Source organism: Cebus imitator, unplaced genomic scaffold (assembly GCF_001604975.1).
Source record: "Cebus imitator isolate Cc_AM_T3 unplaced genomic scaffold, Cebus_imitator-1.0 Scaffold778, whole genome shotgun sequence".
NCBI classification, from domain to species: Eukaryota; Metazoa; Chordata; class Mammalia; order Primates; family Cebidae; genus Cebus; species Cebus imitator.
The window spans coordinates 121,868-138,785 of NW_016108093.1; the positions used below are offsets into that span (position 1 = coordinate 121,868).

At 40.0% G+C, this 16,918-nt stretch overlaps 1 protein-coding gene across 1 annotated transcript in view; it reads left to right on the forward strand.

Moving 5' to 3' along the window:
- CHST7 (carbohydrate sulfotransferase 7) overlaps positions 1-16,437 on the forward strand; it is a 27,595-nt gene extending 11,158 nt beyond the window's left edge. The window contains exon 2 of the mRNA XM_017519822.2: positions 15,809-16,437. The gene's annotated coding sequence lies outside the window, so the exon portion shown is untranslated. The remainder of the gene's footprint in view (positions 1-15,808) is intronic.
- Positions 16,438-16,918: the final 481 nt, after the last annotated feature.

The window sequence follows — 16,918 nt, forward strand, 5'->3', positions numbered from 1 at the left end:
AAAAAAAAAAAAAAAAAAGAAAGAGGAGATGAAGTGAGGAAAGTTATGAGCAGCTCCAGGAGGGAACTCAGAGGCTAATTGAAGAAGTCATTCCATCCAGGCAGATAAGGTAGACATTAGGAAAAATTGTACCAGAGCTTTGAGGTCACTTTTCCCATGACTGAGACCATACTTTCTCAGAAAGTACTCTTTACTACCTCAGAGAAAATATAGGAACAGTAAGCCAAAAATGGTAAAATCAACAAAGTAGTTTAAAAATAGGACCAACTGGTGACCAGCCAAGAACTGGCATATGTTAAATATACAGATTTTAGAAGTAAGAGAAGTAGATCTGTCTCTTGCTGTAATAAAGAATATCACCAACAGATGTAATGAAGGAAAGCAACACATTTTTCAGGCTCTGCAAACAAAACAAAACAGTTCTTCTTTGTTGTCTTTCTGCACCCTCCCACTTCCTTTTTTTTTTTCTTTTCCTTTTCTTTTTCTTTTTCGAGACAGAGTCTTACTCTGTCACCCAGGCTGGAGTGCAGTGGCGTGATCTGGGCTCACTGCAACCTCCACCTCCCGGATTTAAGCAAATCTTGTGCCTCAGCCTTCTGAGTAGCTGGGATGACAGGCATGCGCCACCATGCCCGGCTAATGTTTATATTTTTGGTAGAGATGCAGTTTCACCATGTTGGTCAGGGTGGTCTTGGACTACTGACCTCAGGTGATCTGCCCGCTTTGGCTTCCCAAAGTGCTGGGATTGCAGGGGTGACCCACCATACCCAGCCTAGCCCCCGCCCAGCTAGCTGCTAGGAATTACAAAGGGCAATTTTGCCAAAAATGTATACATCCCCCCCAAAGAATAGCAAAATTCCTAACATTATCGAATGCCTTTTAAAATAATTTTACTTCATATTTATGTATGTATGTATTATTTTGAGATGGAGTCTCGCTCTGTCGCCCAGGCTGGAGTGCAGTGGCTCGGTATCAGCTTAATGCAACCTCTGCCTCCTGAGTTACAGCAATTCTCGTGCTTCGGCCTCCAGAGTATCTGGGACTACAGGCACGTGCCACAATACCTGGCTAATTTTTTGTATTTTCAGTAGAGACACAGTTTCCCCATGTTGGCCAGGCTGGTCTCGACCTCCTGGCAAGTGATCTGCCTGCCTTGGTCTCCCAAAGTGCTGGAAGTGAGTCACCACACCCAGCCATTTTTATTTTTCAACAGTCAAAGGGGAAGAGAAATCATCTGAGCTCGGGAAAAATCCATGTCTTGATCCTAGGTGTGGCAATCTCCAGCAATCCTATAGACTAGCCTCCACGATCCAATGTCCTGTGCCAACACGAACCTGCTCTAGGCCATGGAGCTACTTTACTGCCACCAGACCATGGGCAAGAAAAGCTAGGAAAAGGTGGAACAAACACACCGCCTCACTCTGCAGGGAGAGATACCTGCAGTGATTGGCTAGAGTTTGGCTGGTTCATAGATTCTACACACTGACTACCCATTCTAACCTGGGAATCTTAAAACTGATCTAGGGCAGAGAATGAGCCCTCCTGGACAGTCCCAGAGTGTGTGTGTGTGTGTGTGTGTGTGTGTGTGTGTGTGTGTGTGTGTGTGTGTGTGTGTGTGTGGTGAGGGGGGCTGGGAAAAGGAAACTTAAGCTGCTCATTTGACTGATAACAACCCCCATGGGGACCAAATGGCAGCCTGAATTGCAGATCTAAGCTCCAGGTCACCTCCCAGCTCTGTGCTCTCCCAAATCCCTTCCACCCTCACTTAGTGGATCGCAAACATCTGCAGGTGGTCTGTCCAAATATATATTATAAAATACTGAGTCAGTTCCTTTATTGGAGTTGGAAGCAACTTTACTCACAAAAGCAATTAGGTATGCCAACTAAATTTATATCTTGGAGCAGCTCAATGAAAGGAAAAAACAAAAGTCAACTAGGCAAACTCAGCTGTTTCCAAGTTTTATTAATACTGGTTTGGTGTGCATCCATTTGTTCTCAACTGAGCTCAAAAGTTTGGGAAAGTTTTAGCTGGGGTGGATATCATAAAACTGGAGAGATGTTATTATCTCACTAGAATAAGAGGAAAAATAATGCCCGTTTAATTTTTGTATTGGCTGACTCGGCTTGAATGACTTACACGGATTGAGAGTTTACACTGAAGTCCTCCCACGGTGGGAGTGGACAGCGGGAGTGTATCTTTTCAGCTCTTCACTGGGGCTACCGAAGTCCAGGCAAATGCTAATTTCTCCCCTCACTCTCCAGTTCAGGGTTTTGTCTTTTTGTTTTTGTTTTGTTTTGACTCAGCCTCTGTCTCTTTTTAAACCTGGGTGGAGAGTTGTTTCAAGTTGAATGCGACCGAAAATGTTATTGACTAGTGCAAGCATAAATAACTAGCACCCCCTGCTACTGCCACTTAATTTTTCAGATTAAACGTCTGGAAATTATTAATAACATTTAATGCTGTTTAAAGTACATTTCCAGGCTCTCTGGGGGTGCAGTTTTGTTATTTAACTAAATGTCTCCTATTACATTTTGCTTTGGAGTCACAATGAGGAAACGTACTTTGAGGTTTCTGTATTATTTTAACATTACCCCTAAGCAGCTCCCTTAAAAAACAACTTAATGGTGCTATTATTGTGAACATTGTCACTCATTTCCGTTTTCTTTGGCACTGTAGTTCGCTAATTTGAAGTGAAAACAGGAAGGTTAAGAAAGCTTAACCAAGGTTAACAGGTAAGCTTAGATATTACCATGATCCACAAAGTGTGCTTTCAGTCAACGATGCTGGGAGAAGAACTCATAAGGACACAGCCCTTGCAAAGGACGCCCAAGCCCTTCCTCAGCCCATTTGTTCCGGAGGTGGTCCAGGAGGAAGCTCTTACAATAGGCTGGAAACTCATCCAGCCGGTGATAACAGGACCTGCTGAATACCCGGAAATCTCAGTTCTCTCAAGTGCTAAGGGCCAGCACCAACTTTTAGCATCTGTGAAGTAGCTTTTGGTGGCCAACCCAGGGTGCCTCACCTGGCGCAAGTGTGTGGGCAGGGACAGGATACCTCGGAGTCTGGTCACAGGCCGTACGTTCTGGAGGCAAGACCAAGAAAAACTTGAAGGGAAGAAGAGCAGATCCAAATTGACAAGCGAAATTCAAGGAGTAGACGTGAGGGACCCATGCAAGTTCCCAGATTCATCTGGGGGCTCTAGGCTCATTACCTGACCGGAAATGGGGGGCACAGAAAGGCCACTGAGAGAGGCGGAGCTAGTTGTAAATTAATTTGCTTGAAGCTTCTGTCCTCTAACTTTGAAGCCAGCAGGAAGTTGATTCATCCCCCTCCCCCATCCCAGCTTCAAGGATTGAAGAAAGTATGATTAAAATGCTAAAAGCGTGTCTTCCTGAGTTATTCTGCTGTAGCCCCAGGAGCCTCAGCTGAGCCAACTGCTCGCAATCCAGGCTCCATAGACCCAGAATGAACCCAGAATGAAGTTTCCCTTTGATAGTAATGAGGCTATTAGTAGGTCAACCAGCTGCATTTAGGGCCTGGCTGGTCACTTAAACACTCAAGGGAACTGTAGCAAAGGAGATAAAATTACATCCAACTCATTGGAGTATGACTTTGAATCTTTAAATAAATAATCCATACTTTTTAAAAAGTGAAAGCCAATTCTTGAATTACTTGAATATTGAGGAATGACCTCATACTTCAGTGTCACATTTTTTTAAAAAAACCTTTTATGCATGCTTTTCAAAACAATTGCATGCAAAAACCCTTATAATTCTTGAGATTAATTGCATGAAGACAGTTTTTTATTATTAATTTTCTATTATCATACAGGATAGGTCTTTAAAAAGTTCTGACTTAGGAATAAACAGAAGGGTCTATGGTTGCTTCAGGTGATACAGAGAGTAGCATTTTCATTCTCCCCAGATTCTGGGCAAGTGGGAACAGTTTTAACCATGAAGTTTAGCAGCTTAAAATTTAATCTTTCCTTATCAGACATCTAGCAGCTGAGAAAAAGGACAAAACTAGCTACTTGGTAACTGCAACTGGCTGGTAAACTGAGGGTTTGGATTCTAAATATGCACCCAAACATGAATATTTCATTGCCCCATATGAACAGGGCCCCATAATATTAAGAAGAGTTGGGGTCTGGATTAAGAATGAATTAAATTCTTAATCCTTGGCTGGCTCATGCCTGTAATTCCCAGAGCTTTGGGAGGCCCAGGCGGGCAAATCATCTAAGGTCATGAGTTTCAGACCAGCCTGGCCAACATAGTGAAACTCTGTCTCTACTAAAAATACAAAATTTAGCCAGGTATGCTGGCAGGTACCTATAATCCCAGCTACTTGGGAGGCTGAGGCCAGAGAATCGCTTAAACCCCAAAGGTGGAGGCTACAGTGAGCTGAGATTGTGCCACTCCAGCCTAGACAACAGAGTGCGACTCTGTCTCAAAAAAAAAAAAGTGAATTAAATTATTATTATTTTTTGAGATGGAGTCTCACTGTGTCGCCTAGCCTGCAGTGCAATGGCTTGATCTCGGCTCACTGCAATCTCCGTCTCTCGGGTTCAAGCGATTCTCCTGTCTCAGCCTCGCAAGTAGCTGGGATTATAGGCGCATGCTGCCATGCCCGGCTAATTTTTTGTATTTTTAGTAGAGACAGGGTTTCATTGTGTTCCCCAGGCTGGTCTCGAACTCCTGAGCTCAGACAATCCACCTGCCTTGGGAATTAAATTCTTAATCCTCTATTTAAGATACTAGGGACTTACGAGCTTGAGGAAACATCACAGTAAGAATTCATGGACATGTTTATGTTTTAAACACAAACAAAAATATTGAGAAATGGTAGGAAATTAGCCAATAGTTTACCTAGGGTCTACTTGGGAGCTACAGATCTCAGAAAGGTGTATATCAGAACTGGAAGATATATAAGCATCTGTGACTTAGTTCAGGAACGTTCAGGAACTAGAGGCTGACATGGGAGGATAGGAACCCATTCTTAGTGTGCAGAAAGAAAGGGCTTTGTGAGGTTGCCATCTGTATGCTGCCCCGCCTGCATTAGCAGTACTTCTTTTAAGTTCTTCAATTACCCCAGCAACAGCAAGAGTTCTTTCAGAGCACCCGTCTGGCTTCTCCCCTCACCTTGTACTGCCAGTGATTCAATAAAAAATATGAACCTGAATGAAAAGCAGCCTTTTGAGTAGTTACAAAGATTTTTAATAAAAGGATATAAAAGAGCGCTTATGGGTACAGAGGCTGGGCTGGTAGTACTCTCCATAAAAGTTTGTTGGGAAATGGGATCTGACCTGGCAACATTTAGCACTTGGTTAGTCATTGACAAAACCATCCTGAGTTACTGCCAAGTTTGTTTCCGGGTCTTTAAAGCAACCCAAGTGAAGAGCTCAACACATTGCACAAAGAAACAATGACAGATTTTTTTTTTTTTTTTTTTTACTTTTTATTTTGAAATAATTATATAGGCTGAGCATGGTGACTGATGCCTTTAATCCCAGCATTTAGAGAGGCCAAGGCAAGAGGAGTGCTTGAGCCCAGGAATTCAAGACCAGCCTGGGCAACATAGGGGCATCTCGTCTCTATAAAAAATAAAAAATTAGCTGGGTGCACCTGTAATCTTAGCTACTCAGAAGGCTGAGGTGGGAGGATCACTTGAGCCCAGGAGTTTGAGGTTGTAGTGAACTGTGATCACGCCACTGCAGAAATAATTACATATTCACAGGAAGTTGCAAAAACAGTACAAGAGGTCCAGTGTATCCTTCACATAGTTTCACCCAACGGAAAACCTTGTATATAGATCAGTATCAACATCAGGAAATTGACACTGGCGAGATCTAACAACAGACCTTATTCAATTTTCAGTTTTTACATGCACTCATTTTGTGTGTGTGTGTGTGTATGTGTGTATAGATCTGTGTAATTTTATTATATATAGATTTATGTAAACACTACTACAATCAAGACACAGAACTAGTCCATCAACACAAAGAAACTCTCTTGTGCTTCCCTCATTATCGTTGCATACCGTACCCTATCCCACGCCTTTCACTGGCAAATGCTAATCTGTTCTCCATCTCTATGATAATTATGTTATTTCAGTGTTATGTAAATGGAATTATATAATATGTAACCTTTTGATATTGACATTTTTCACTCAGTGGAATCTTCTGGAGATTCATCCAGGTTGTCTTGTTTAATAATAGTTTGTTCCTTTTCATTGTTGAGTAATATTCCATGGTATGGTTGTACCAGTTTGTTTAACCATTCACTCATTGACGGACATTGGATTGTTCTCAGTTTCTGGCTATTACAAATAAAGTTACTATGAATATTTGAGTATGGGTTTTTGTGTGGACATAAATTTTCATTTCTTTAGGATGAATGTCCAGAAATGCAATTACTAGATCTTGTGGAAGTATGTATTTAGTTTTATAAGAAACTACCAAACTGTTTTCCAGAGCAGCTGTATCCTTTTACATTCCCACCAACAATGTCTGAGAGATGAAATGTTTCTACATCCTCACAGTATTTGGTATTGTCATTATATTTTATTTTATTTTTATTTTATGGTTTTGAGACTGAGTCTTACTTTGTTGCCCAGGCCGACGTGCAGTGGCACAATCTCAGCTCACAGCAACCTCTGCTTCCTGGGCTCAAGCGATTCTCCTGCCTCAGCCTCCTGAATAGCTGGGATTACAGGGGTACACCACCATACCCAGCTAGTTTTGGTATTTTTAGTAGAGATGGGGTTTTACCATGTTGGCCAGGCTGGTCTTTTGAACTCCTGACCTCAAGTGATCCGCCTGCCTCAGCCTCCCAAAGTGCTGGGATTACAAGCATGAGCCACCGTGGCTGGCCTTGTCAACATATTTTAATTTTTCTACTAGGTATGTAGTGATATCTCATTGTGGTTTTAATTTTCATTTTCCTAATGGCTAGTGATGCTGAACATCATTTCATGTGCTTATTTGCCATCCATAGCTCCTCTTTGGTGAAATGTTGGCTCAGATAGGTTGTCCATTTTCCAACTGGATTGTTTTTTACTTTTGAATTTTCAGAGTTATTTTTATACAAGTCCTTTGTCATATATGTGGTTGCACTTATTTTCTCCTTGTCTATATCTCGTCTTTTATCCACAAGGCCTTTTGAAAAGCAAAAGTTTTAACATTTTAATGAAGTCCATTTTATCAGTTTTTTCCTTTTGTGGACTATGCATTTGTTGTCACATCTAAGAAATCTTTACCTAACCCTAGGGTCCCAAAGATTTGTTTACTATGTTTTCTAGTAAAAGTTCGTATTTTTATTTTGCCTTTCCTTATAAATTTTAGGATAAGCTTATCTATAGCCACATTTAATTCTATGATTCATTTTCAGTTAATTTTTGTGTAAAGTGTGAGGTTTAGGTCAAGGATTGTTTTTGCCTCTGGATATCTAATTACTCCAGCACCATTTGTTGCAGAAACTATCCTTCCTCCAGTAAATTGCTTTCGTACCACTGTCAAAAATTAGTTGGCTATATATATGTAGGTCTATTTCTGGGTACACTTTCTGCTCCATTGATCAAGGAATCTGTCCTGCCATGATTGGATTAATGTAGTTATACAGTATCTTAACATTGGGTACAGTGATCGTTCCTATTTTATTCTTTTCCAGAAAAGGTTTTAGCCATTCTAGCCTCTTTGCCTTTCCCTATAAGTTTTAGAATAAGCTTGTCTATATCTACAAAATGCATTAATGAATTTGATAGGAGTTTTGTTAAACGTATAGATCTATTAGGAGGAAACTCACATCTTTATTATGTGGAGTCTTCCAATCCATGAACATGGTATGTCTGTTGATTTAGATCTTGTTTGACTTCTTTCATTGGTGTTTTACAGTTTTCAGCATATAAGTCCTTTACCTGTTTTATTAGATTTATACCTAAATATTTATTTTGAGTAATTAGAAATAGTGTGAGTTTTAAAATTTGGTTTCAATGTGTTCATTCCTAGTATATTTAAATAAAATTGGTTTTTAAATATTGATTTTTTTAGGGTGGAATCTCACTCTGTTGCCCAGGCTAGAATGTAGTGGCACGATCTCAGCTCACTGCAACCTCCACTGCCCGGGTTCAAGCACTTTCTGCCTCAGCTTCCTGAGTAGCTGGGACTACAGGCACGTGCCACCAAACCTGACTAATTTTTTGTATTTTTAGTAGAGATGGGGTTTCACCGTGTTAGCCAGGATGGTCTTGATCTCCTGACCTCATGATCCGCCTGCCTCAGCCTTCCAAACTGCTGGGATTACAGGTGTGAGCCACTGCACCCAGCCACAAATATTGATCTTATATCCTGGAAACTTGCTGAATTCACTTATTAGTTATAGGAGCTTTTGGTGCATTCTCTGGATTTTCTACATATATAGTTATGCTTTGTTTAACAATGGGCATATGTTCTAAGAAGTATACCATTAAGCAATTTTGTTGTTGTGTGAACATCAGAGAGTATATGTAGATAAACCCAGATGATACAGCCTACTATACACCTAGGCTATATGGTATATAGCCTCTTGCTCCTAGGCTACAAACTTGCATGCCATGTTGCTATACTGAGTACTGTGGGCAGTTGTAACACAGTGGTAAGTATTTGTGTATCTAAACATAGAAAAGGTACAATAAAAATATGGTAACATAATCACATGGGACTACTATTGCATATGCAGTCTGTTATTGACTGAAATGTCATTATGAGGTACATGACTATATAATCATATAGTCTACAAATAGGGTCAGTTTTATTTCTTCCTTTCCAATCAGTATGGTTTTTTATTTCCTTTACTTGCCTTATTGCATTGGCCAGGACTTCCAATACTGTGTTGAATAAGAGTGGTGAGTGCCTTGTTCCTGATCTTAGTGGGAAAGCAGTCAGTCTTTCACCACAAAGAATGAGGCTGGATGTAGGTTTATGTAGGTGTTCCTCTATCAAGTTGAAGAAGCTTCCCTTTATTCCTAGTTTGCTGAGAATTTTTATCATGAATGGATGTCAGATTTTGTCAAATGCCTTTTTGGCATCAACTGATATGATCATGTGATTTTTCTTCCTTACTCTGTTAATATGGTAGATTACATGGCTTGATTATCAAATATTGAACCAGCCTTACATCCTGGAATAAACCCTATTTGGTCACGATATATAAGCCTTTTTATGTATTGTTGAGATTTATTTACTAATATTTTGTTGAGGGATTTTGCCTCAACAAAACAAGAGTTCCTGAGAGATACTGGTCAGTAGTTTTGTTTTTTGGGGTTATTTTTTAATACTTTGTCTGGTTTTAGTATCAGATAGCACTGGCCTCATAATTGGAAGAGATTGTGTAGAACTGGTGTTAATTAATTCTACTTTAAAAATTTGGTAGAGTTATTCATGGGAACTATCTGGGCCTAGAGATTTCTTTTTTAAAAAATATTTCTTTTTTATTTTATTTTAAGTTCTGGGATACATGCGCTGAACATGCAGGTTTGTTACATAGGTATATACGGGCCATGGTGGTTTGCTGCACCTATCAACCTATCATCTAGGTTTTAAGCCCCGCAGGCATTAGGTATTTGTCCTAATGCTCTCCCTCCCTTTGCCCCACACACCCCTGACAGGCCCCGGTGTGTGATGTTCCCCTCCCTGTGTCTATGTGTTCTCATTGTTCAACTCCCACTTATGAGTGAGAACATGTGGTGTTTAGTTTTCTCTTCCTGTGTTAGTTTGCTGAGAATGATGGTTTCCAGCTTCATCCATGTCCCTGAAAAGGACATGAACAAGATTTCCTTTTTAGGAGTCTTTTAACTATTAATTCATTTTTTTAGTAGTTATAGGACTTTTCAAATTATCTGTTTCATATTGAGTGAGTTATAGTAGTTTGTGCTTTTTGAGGAATTGGTCCATTTCATCTAAATTGTCAAATTAATGGATGTAGAGTTGTTTTCAGTTTGTTTGTTTGTTTGTTTGTTTGTTTGTTTTTGCCTATTAATGTCTGTGGTACCTGTAGTGAGATCCCATTTCATTGTTGATACTGGTAATGTTTGTCTTCTCTTTTTCAGTTGTCAGTCTTGATAGAAGCTTTTTGTTTGTTTATATGTTTTCTGTTTTGTCTTGTTTTGTTTTTGAGACAGCGTCTCACTCCCATTACCCAGGCTGGAGTGCCATGGTGCAATCTTGGCTCACTGCAACCTTTGCCTCCTGGGTTTGAGCAATTCTCGTGCCTCAGCCTCCTGAGTAGCTGGGACTACAAGTGCTTGTCACTACACCTGCCTAATTTTTGTATTTTTTGTAGAGACAGGGTTTTGCCATGTTGTCCAGGCTGGTCTTGAACTCCTGGCCTCAAGGGATCCACCCGCCTTGGCCTCCCAAAGTCTTGAGATTACAGTCATGAGCCACTGTGCCTGGCTGATAGAGGTTTTTGATCTTTTCAAAGTACCAGCTTTTTGTTTCATTGTATTTTCTTGATTGTTTCTGTTTTCAGTTTTACTGATTTCTCCTTTTATCTTATTTCGTTACTTCTGCTTGTTTTGGGTTTTAAAAAATCATCTAGTTTCTTGAGGTAAGTATGTAGATTATTGATTTCAAATCTTTTTTTTCCTCATGTAAGTTTCTAGTGTTATAAATTTTCCTTTTAGCTTCACAAATTTTGATGTTGCATTTTTATTCAATATCGTTTTATTTTCCATGAATTATGTTTAAGTATGTTCTTTAATTTCAAAATTTCTGGATAATTTCCTGCTATCTTTCTGTTACTGACTTCTAGTTTGATTCCACTATGGTTATTTTATTTATTATTATTTCAGTTTTTAAACATTTGTTCAGATTTGTTTTGTGGACCAGGATAGGTTCATGTTGTGAATGTTCCATGTATGCCTAAAAATACCGTGTATTCTACTGTTAATAATAGGTGGAATGTTTTCTAAATGTCAGTTCAATCCTGTTGGTTGATGGTACTGTTCAGTTTTTCTGTATCCTTACTGACTTTCTGCCTAGCGAGTCTATCATTTGTTGAGAGAATCGTGTTGAAGTTTTCAACTATATATATAGACTTGTATATTTCTTCGTTCTGTTCTTTCAGCTTTTGCTTCAGGAAATTTGAAGCTCTGCTATTTGCTGTGTACATATTTAGGATTGCTATGTCTTATTTGTGGATCGACCCTTTAAACCTTATGTAACATTCTCTCTGGTAATTTTCTTTCCTCTGAAGTCTATTTTATCTAATATGAATATAGCTACTCTTCCTTTCTTTTGATTAATGTTTGTATGGTGTATCCTTTTCAGCCTTTTGCTTTCAACCCACTTCATTATATTAGAAATGAATGGTAATGTTTTTAAATCCATTCTGCCAATCTCTTTTAGTTTATATATTTAAACCATTTATATTTCATCTAATTATTGATAGTTTAGGACTTCAATTTGATTTCTGTTTGTTCCCTCTGTTTTTGTTCCTTTGTTTTCCTGTCTTCCTTTGAGTTACTTGAACCTTTTAGAATTTCATTTTATCTGCAGTGCTTTTTGTATATCTCTCTGTATGTTAGTTTTAGTGGTTTATTTGAATTATACATGTGTGACTTATCACAGCCTACTGGTGTCAACATCTTACTATCTCCAGTGAAATGTAGAAAACTAATCTTCATTTAGTTTCCTTTATCCTGGCCCTTAAAGAGTCTCTTAAAAACTTTTCGGTACATATATTGAGAACTACATCATAGAGTGTTACTTTGCCTCAACCATCTAAAATAATTTTAAAAACTCAAGAGAATAGTCTATTAAATTTACTCATATTTTACCTGTTCCATTGTTTTTTCTTCATTTGTGATATTTCAAGTCTCCTTTTAAAAAAAAAAAAATCATTTCCTTTCCCTGGGGAAGAACTTTTAGCAATTCTTTTATAAAATTTCTATTGGCAAAAATTATCTTAGTTTTCTTTCATGTGAAAATGTCTTTATTTCACCTTCATTCCTGAAGGATATTATCATGGGATATAGAAATCTGGATCAAGGCTGGGCACTGTGGCTCACGCCTGTAATCCCAGTGCTTTGGGAGGCCGAGGCAGGTGGATCACCTGAGGTAAGGAGTTCGAGACCATCCTGGCCAACATGGCGAAACCCCGTCTCTACTAAAAATACAAAAATCAGCTGGGTGTGATGGCACATGCCTATAATCCCAGCTACTTGGGAGGCCAAGACACGAGAAACCATTTGAACCGGAAGGTGGAGGTTGCAGTGAGCCAAGATCATGCCACTGCACTCCAGGCTGGGCGTCCGAGTGAGACTCTGTCCAAAACAAAAAAAAAAGAGAAATCTGGATTGGCAGATATTTTCTTTCAGCACTTGAAAACTGTTGTGTCACTTTCTTCTGACCTCCATGCTTTCAGATACAAAATCCACTGGCATTCATATTGTTCCCATAATTAGTGTATCATTTCTCTCTAGTTGCCTTCAGGATTTTCTTTGTCTTTACTTTTCTGAAGTTTGAGTATGTCATGGCTTGGTGTAGAGTTCTTTGAGTTTTTCTTCTTTGGGGTTTGCTCAGCTTCTTGAATCTATGTCTTCTGTCAAATTTGGGAAATTTTCAGCCATATTTCGAGTATTTTTTCAGTTTTTCTGGAACTTTGACGACATGCATGGTAGATCATTTATTGTGGTTCCATAGGCCCCTGAGGGTCTGTTTATCTTCTTTTAATTCTATTTTCTGTTGTTCAGATTGGATAATTTCTATTGTTCTATTTTCAGATTCACTAAGTCCTTACTCTATCATCTCTATTCTGCTATTGAGCCCGTCCAGTGAGTTTTTCAAATTTCTGTTATTGTATTTTACAGTTGTAAAATTTCTATTTGGTTGCTTTTTAAAAAATTATATTTCTTTGCAGAGAATTTCTATTTTTTCATTTGTTTCAAGCGCGTTTGTAATGGCTAATTGAAGATGTTTATGATTGCCACTTCAAACCTGTTTCCCATCATTTCAACAACTGTCATCTCAGTGTTGGTATGTATCAGTTGTCTCATCTCATTCAAGCTGAAATTTCCCTGGTTCTTGGTTTGACAAGTGCTGTTTTTATTGCCCTGAACAATTGGAGAATTATCTTATGAATCTCCAAATATTATTTAAATCTTATTTTAGCAGCCCTCCACTGATACCACACTGGCAAGAAAGGGGCACATCACCTGGTTCCTGCTAGAGAGATCCTAGCTTCCCACTAGGTCTTTGCTCACAGGAAAGGGGAGTTTTGTTTTTTTTTTATTGTGGTGCTTGGTTTCTTTTTTCTTTTTTTTTTTTGAAACAGTCTCACTCTGTCGTCATGCTGGAGTTCAGTGGTGCGATCTAGGCTCACTGCAACCTCCACCTCCCGGGTTCAAGCAATTCTCCTACCTCAGCCTCCTAAGTAGCTGGGACTACCTGCACCTACCACCACGCCTGGCTAATTTTTGTATTTTTAGTAGAAACCAGGTTTTACCGTGTTAGCCAGAATGGTCTCGATCTCTTGACCTTGTGATCCACCTGCCTTGGCCTCCCAAAATGCTGGGATTACAGGTGACCCACCACGCCCGGCCCTGGTTTCTGTCTTTTTAGAGTGAACCTTTCCCTGTCCTTTGGCTAGAGGTAACAGGCTTTTTTCAGGGCTTTTTGTGTGTCTATCACAATTGGCATTTCTGGGTTGCTGGCTTCTTTAGCACACAACATTCGGGATATAGAGGTGGCAAAAAGAAAACTCAGGGTCACGGTATTCCTCAGTTGTCAAGGTTCCTAGCCAGTCTGCCTTCTCTCTACCCTTCAGACTCTTAATCTTTGTCTTATATATCATATTTGGAGTTTTTAATTACACTTTGTGGGAATAATAAGGAGAAGTGCATTTATTCCATCTTGTTAACTGTAAATCAGCCCATCTGGCCAGGTGCGGTGGTTCACGTCTATAATCCAGCACTTTGGGAGGCCAAGGCAGGTGGATCACCTGTGGTCAGGAGTTCGATACCAGCCTGGCCAACATGGTGAAACCCCGTCTCTACTAAAAATACAAAAATTATCTGGGCGTGGTGGCACACACTTGTAATCCCAGCTATTAGGGAGGCTGAGGCATGAGAATCACTTGAACCTGGGAGGTGGAGATTGCAATGAGCCAAGATCACATCACTACACTCCAGCCTGGACAACAGAGCTAGACTCCATCTACTAAAAAAAAAAATTGACCCATCTGGAAATTGTTTTTTATTAAAGTAAATTATGCTGAAATTTGACATGGTGGCTCTTTCTTCATGTAAATAACCTGTTGTGGAGGCTAAAGTAACTCCATCTTGGATGCCAATCCACCATGTTGACTTGTGATTAACCCGGTTCCAGGAATGCCTCTGAGAGTTCCAGTTCATCTGTTGTTCCTTGTGTAAGAGTATATCCTTACTGTAATTCCTGCCCTTAGATCAAACTCGTACTCATTCCCTCTGAAGCATGTGTTTTCCTATGGTATATACTCCCTGGGTCTGGGGGCGGGGGGTAATGGCATGGAGATCTACCTGCCTTGCAGCTGCTCAAGATCATACTTCTGTCCATACATTCCCCAATAAAATCACCCTGTGACAACAAGCTAGACTTACCTGCCTCCTTCTTTGGTTTCTCAGCCCTCTGCATTTGAGGGTCACTCTGCATTTACAGCCCTTTCATGAAACACATATACTAGCAAAATACTAAAGATTTATAGAAAGGGGCTGGGCATAGTGGCTCACACCAGTAATCCCAGCACTTTGGGAGGCCAAGATGGGTGGATCACTTGAGGTCAGGAGTTCGAGACCAGCCGGGCCAACATGCTAAAACGCTGTCTCTAGTAAAAATACAAAAAATTAGTCAGGTGTAGTGGTGCATACCTGTATTAGCTACTCAGCAGGCTGAGGCAAGAGAATTACTTGAACCCAGGAGGTGGAGGTTGCAGTGAGCTGAGATGGCACCACTACACTCCAGCCTGGACAACAGAGTAAGACTCCATCTCAAAAAAAAAAAAAAAATTTATAGAAAGGCCTCAAAGCATTTGTGATATTCACTTTTCCTTAATGCTTAGTGTGAATCTTTATTGCATCTTTTAAATCATCTTGAAACTGCCTTTCCCAAACTTTACATCAGAAGTTCTATTAAGCTGATGAACAGTTTCACTCCATTAGAAAATGTCAAATTTGGTACACATTCAGGATCAGAGGAAGGATCACAGGAAAGCAAGAAACTGGTGATAGGACTAGTACGGATACACTAGAGTCAGCCCACTTTCCACTGCTCACATGGAGTGACACAAGCAGTGTGTTTAAATGGTAGAAGAAAAAAGTTCAGGTGCCACAAAGGTAGGAAGGTGGACTCATTGCTTATCTACAGCCTCGGTTTTACAGAATTGCCAGTTGCTGTTGGCATTTTGCACATATGAACTGGTACATGCGTGAAGAATGGATGGGTACATGGTTGGTCCCTAAAGGTATGGCTTCAATCCCAGCTCCTCCCACACACTACCCAAAAGGTCCCAGAAAGCCCTGTTCTCAGCAGGCGCTGCACAACAGCAGCTGCAGAAAGCACAGCCATGCTCACAGAGGCGCCCCCATAGTTTTCCCATCTTCACCCTCACCCAACACCTCTTGGGTCATTTTCTCCTGGTCTGTTTCACAAACCAGAAGTGATTGATACTGATTCAGTATGGGTTGGAAGATTATAGGTTTCTGATTTAAAAGGCCTTATGTCATCAGGGTTCAACAGACTTTCTTTCTGGGGATTTCTCTGTTCTGAAGTTCAAACGTCCTTTGTTCCTTCCCTTCCAGGTCAGTCACCATGAACCGGGGCACTCAGCATGCCGCCCCAGCACTGGAGAAGCAGCACCGTGGAGGCAATCTGTCACACTGTCAGAGTCTGGGACTTGACTTGCTACCAACTGCTGTGCAATTCTGCTGAGCAGGAATATCGTGAGCTGTTCAATAATGACGCATTGGTTGAGATGAAGTTTCCAGTAAGGAAGTGACAGTGCGATGTGGATATTTATGGCTGTAAAATAGGAAGAGCTTTAGTTCCCAGGCTGAACCTGCCACTGCTGGATCCATTTCAACCAGGCACCCTCACAACAAAGAAGAGATGTGATTTGGTACTATTTCACATCAGCAGGTGTCTGGACGAAAACATCAATGTGAATAAGGGCCAAGTGCAGTCCTGTTTATCTTGATTAAATTACTTAATATTAAATAATAGGTCTGGGCGGTATTGTTTTTAACCTGACTCATCCGGCTGTCCTTCAGATAGCTCCCTTTCTACGCAAAACTGATATTTGAAAAGTAATTTTTCTCCCTGGGCTGGGAGAACCCTAATGAAACTGAAACAAATTTTTACTTTTCAATTGTTCTATCATCTGGTGTTTAGGTAATTATACTATTAAATGACTCTGGAGTCATGTTAATGACGGGATTTGTTTTGTTTGGAAGCAGATTTTATGATGCAGTTCAATTGCATGTTTTGGGTAAAAAGCTAGTGTACATACAAAGGAATATGAAGACTGTGGAAGAAACTGTATCTTGAATTCAAGAATTTCAGCAATTATTAAGAACCTAAGCATTAAGCTGCAATGTACAATCCACTTGCTTCAGTCTTACTAGTTGATGTTGCCAACACTTGGTGATGCCTTTTTCAGGATTTGACATTCAAAGCCTGTTAAAGATGGTTGCAGGCAAGGAGGAGTCACAGGCAGAGGCTAGATTTAAAGTATTTCTTTTAACCCTAATGCACATTTTAGAAAAGTCTCAAAAATCTGTTGCTGTGATTTTTACATCCTATTTTTAATTTTTTTTGAGATGGAGTCTCGCTCTGTCACCCAGGCTAGAGTGCAGTGACACAATCTTGGCTCACTGCAACCTCCACTTCTCGGTTCAAGTGATTCTCCTGCC